Below are 4,386 nucleotides of genomic sequence, written 5' to 3'. Positions count from 1 at the left end.
GTGCATCTTCAAGGCATGGTTTCTTGGACGACCTCCATCTGTGCAACTTCAAGGCATGGTTTCTTGGACGACCTCCATCTGTGCAACTTTAAGGCATGGTTTCTAGGACGACCTCCATCTGTGCAACTTCAAGGCATGGTTTCTTGGACGACCTCCATCTGTGCAACTTCAAGGCATGGTTTCTTGGACGACCTCCATCTGTGCAACTTCAAGGTGTGGTTTCTTGGACGACCTCCATCTGTGCAACTTCAAGGCTAGATTTCTAGAACGACCTCCATCTGCAAGTTCAAAGCTAAGTTTCTAGCACGTCCTGCTACTGTACAACTTTAAGGCTATGTTTCTAGCAGGACTTGTTATTGTGCCACTTCAAATCTAGATTTTTAGCAGGACCTGCTATTGTCTAATTTTATGGCTATGTTTCTAGCATGACCTCCTAATGAGTAACTTCAACATTGCTAAACTTCTTCCACGATATCAATAAGGTGATCCTTAACCGAAAAGTATTGAGATGTATGTTAGCTGTTGTATCTTCAGAAAAGAGAAATACAAGAGAAACTTCATCTGAATATTACTGGCTATTCTTTAACGTATCTAACCCACATGTTTGAAGTTTCGAGAAAGGAGAATGCTGTTTGAAAAGAAAATCACTGACGAGGAAATCCCATGTTGTGTCTAATGATGAAACGAATAAAATGATAAGAACAGTAGGCCTACAAAGCGTTCACTGACAAGTATGTTTCTGATTAAAACCAGTTTAACGTTGAATATTATTTATGATTTTAACTTTATACACAAGTGCCAAAATACTTTAATTATGTTTCTGATTGTCACCACGTCTACGTAATCACAAAATCTTCCATACTTTGATTTAGAACAAAACACATAAATAAACTTAGTAGTTTAACTTATATGTATATCTGGGATATCATCAAATTTTTGTTTCTTTAGGAAAATGATTTATTGACGTTTATCAATGTAAAGTAAAATTATCAATAGATGAAGTACTATATGGGTTTATAGTTTATAACTTCATATATATATATATTACTATAGCACTACAATTACTATATTATGTATTATTAGAGCTATGAAAAAATTGTGTAGGTTGAGTGATATTTTTTGATAGAAATCGAAGGTGGTTGATGACACCAAATTTATATTTTTTATGTCTTTAGGGGGTAACTATCATGCCCACAACCGGCTATAGACAGTGAGTGTTAGTGGGATCCCCTATGTTGTGGGTTCTAGAACCCAGATCCTAACTTTTTGTTGAATCTGTAGCTTGCTTTCTAGTTTTGCATCTGTTATTTTGATTATGTCTGGCAGTCAGAATATCCTCGATACTTTTGGGTGCTATAGCCGCAGACATTTTTACTTTAAGATGATGTCATTTATACTTTTGTTTAAATGGTAAAATTTTACATTGATTTGCTATAGTTTTGCAGTAACGTTCATATATTTGTTGACGCGTACATCTATAATAACAATGTTGTATTTTACATAAATATATATATATGTAAATGTGACTTATCTATCTCTCCTTATTATCATTCCATACACAATATATCTAGTTTTCTTTGTTACGCCTGGTTTATGTAACAAAAAGTTACGCTTGTAATATACTAAGTGGAACCAATCTTACAGCTAAGCTTCCTCCACGACAGGAAGCTTAAGCAGCTCTGTTTCTGTCGTTCCTCTTTGTTAAATATTTTCATAGTTTTTTCAGTTCATCCAAAGATCCAGCATTAGTTCAGTTACGTGTACATTTTGAGGAAAGGGGTAACGTTACTCGGAAGCCATTAAGGTTTTTCACAATGTTTCTGAATACATATTAAGTTACCCGTACGTTTTATGTAAATAAAGGTTTTCTGGCATTAAAATCCTATGTGTACCTAATAAAGGATTACGTTGTACAAAAAACGCTTCAAGATATTCACGTGCTGTTCACATCTTCCAAGACATTTACGACGTAATAAGAGATATGATCAAAAGCGTCACTTTGGTTACATCACATGATATGTTTCCAGACTATTTGTTATAACATTTATTTTCTTCCAGGGAAATGGAAGACAGTGATATTGTGGAGTAATTAGATAGGCTAGAAACAGAAAAGAAATGGTCCCTAAGGCTTTGAAGTATTTGGTTTATTTTGAAATTCACGTGAAGCTACACGGGGGCTATCTGCGCTAACCATCCCTAATTTAGCAGTGATAGACTAGAGGGAAGGCAGCTTCCACTACCAACTCTTGGACTACTCTTTCATCAACAAATAGTGAGATTGATCGTCACATTACCACGGCCTCAAAGCAAAAAGGGCGAGCATCTTTGTTGTGACGAAGATCCGAACCCGTGACCTCAAATCGCGAATCGAGCGCCATAACCACCAGGCCTGTGTTTTAGTAAACATTAATGTATTTCTTAATATATTATCAACATTTTCCAACATCTAGAAAATTGGATAGTTGGTGTAAAGAAGGATATCAGTATTCTTTACTGTAATGTTTTTTGATGTTATAATGATGAAAGTTATCTGAAGATGGGTGCTTATAGTATAAATAACACACATGCAGTGAAAGCAAATTACTCCAAAAGATATTATCTTCTCCAACATTAACTTGCCACGTTACTGGCCCCCATATATAAATATGTATAGTACTTCATGCATTAAGATATGAAAAAAATAGTTTGATTACGTGATAAGTCAAATAGCTGCTAACCCTATAAACACGCAGATGTCATGATTAGCCTACGTGACAACCGGAAAAAGTAAGCTTATTTTCGACTTTCAAAGAAGCATGATAGTATAGTGGCATTATCACAGACTACATATTTTTATGACTGGCTGTTCATAAACATCTAACATGTCAGCTTATTAACTGCGGCAATCGACAGGGAATATGTATTTCACTATAAAAAACTGGCCATTAACCACTGATGGAAGAATGTGTCCCAAATGACCAATTCTTTCGTCAGTGGTCAGGTTTCGGCTACCTCTGCCCGAGTCATTACAGAAATGGTCATAAAGCAGCTGACAGCCCACCCATACCGTGGCTTATGTTGTGCTTAGAAAGCAGAGCATGGACAATGAATGGCTGGAAGTTTCATGGTGTGATTTGACGAGTCTATATTGAAGGTGAAGTAAAACTATGTAAAAAATCACAAGATTAACTCTGTTTGTGTTGTATCAACAGTGCAAACTATTGGAGGTGGTTTAATGGTATCGAAAAGATCTTCATGGCAGTAAATGTGTGTTTTGTTTCCCTTTACAAGGTCAAAGAACACCTTGTGTGTACCTGAACATTACTGCCGATCATGTCCACCCTCCAACGTTGCATTTCCACCCGGATAGCGTGGCCTTTTACGAAAACGTAATGCAACAATCCACTAAGCTCTTATTGTACGTAATCAGTTGGAAAAACATGGCCAGAAAAATCCGCTTGAAAAATCTTAGATAAACATGAACATAACATTTGCCACCATACGTGGACCAATTGTAAACCACACTTGTCGACGAACTAACTACAACCGAACAAGATACCTTCTGTTACGTGCAATAAGCTTATGCATCGCCATATTTTTAGATGGGGGGGGGGGGGTCACAGTGAAGTTGTGGTTAACGTAATGTTATCCACGCGTCTAAAACACGAGATATTTAATGTGAAATAGAAAGATATATCTATCTTATACCCGACGTAAAGTTTATTTTATATAAAGATATATCTATCTTATACCCGACGTAAAGTTTATTTTATATAAATATATATCTATGTTATACTTGACGTAAAGTTTATTTTATATAAAGATATATCTATGTTATACCCGACGTAAAGTTTATTTTATAGAAAGATATATCTATGTAATACCCGACGTAAAGTTTGCTTTATAGAAAGATATATCTATGTTATACTCGACGTAAAGTTTATTTTATAGAAAGATATATCTATGTTATACCCGACGTAACGTTTATTTTATAGAAAGATGTATCTATGTTATACCCGACGTAAAGTTTATTTTATAGAAAGATGTATCTATGTTATACCCGACGTAAAGTTTATTTTATAGAAAGATATATCTATGTTATACCCGACGTAAAGTTTATTTTATAGAAAGATATATCTATGTTATACCCGACGTAAAGTTTAGTTTATAGAAAGATATATCTATGTTATACCCGACGTAAAGCTTATTTTATAGAAAGATATATCTATATATATATGTGTGTGTGTGTTATACCGGACGTAAAGTTTATTTTATATAAAGATATATCTATGTTATACTTGACGTAAAGTTTAGTTTATAGAAAGATATATCTATGTTATACCCGACGTAAAGTTTAGTTTATAGAAAGATATATCTATGTTATACCCGACGTAAAGCTTGTTTTAT

Source organism: Limulus polyphemus, unplaced genomic scaffold (assembly GCF_000517525.1).
Source record: "Limulus polyphemus unplaced genomic scaffold, Limulus_polyphemus-2.1.2 Scaffold2519, whole genome shotgun sequence".
NCBI lineage: Eukaryota > Metazoa > Arthropoda > Merostomata > Xiphosura > Limulidae > Limulus > Limulus polyphemus.
This window is presented reverse-complemented; position numbering follows the sequence as displayed.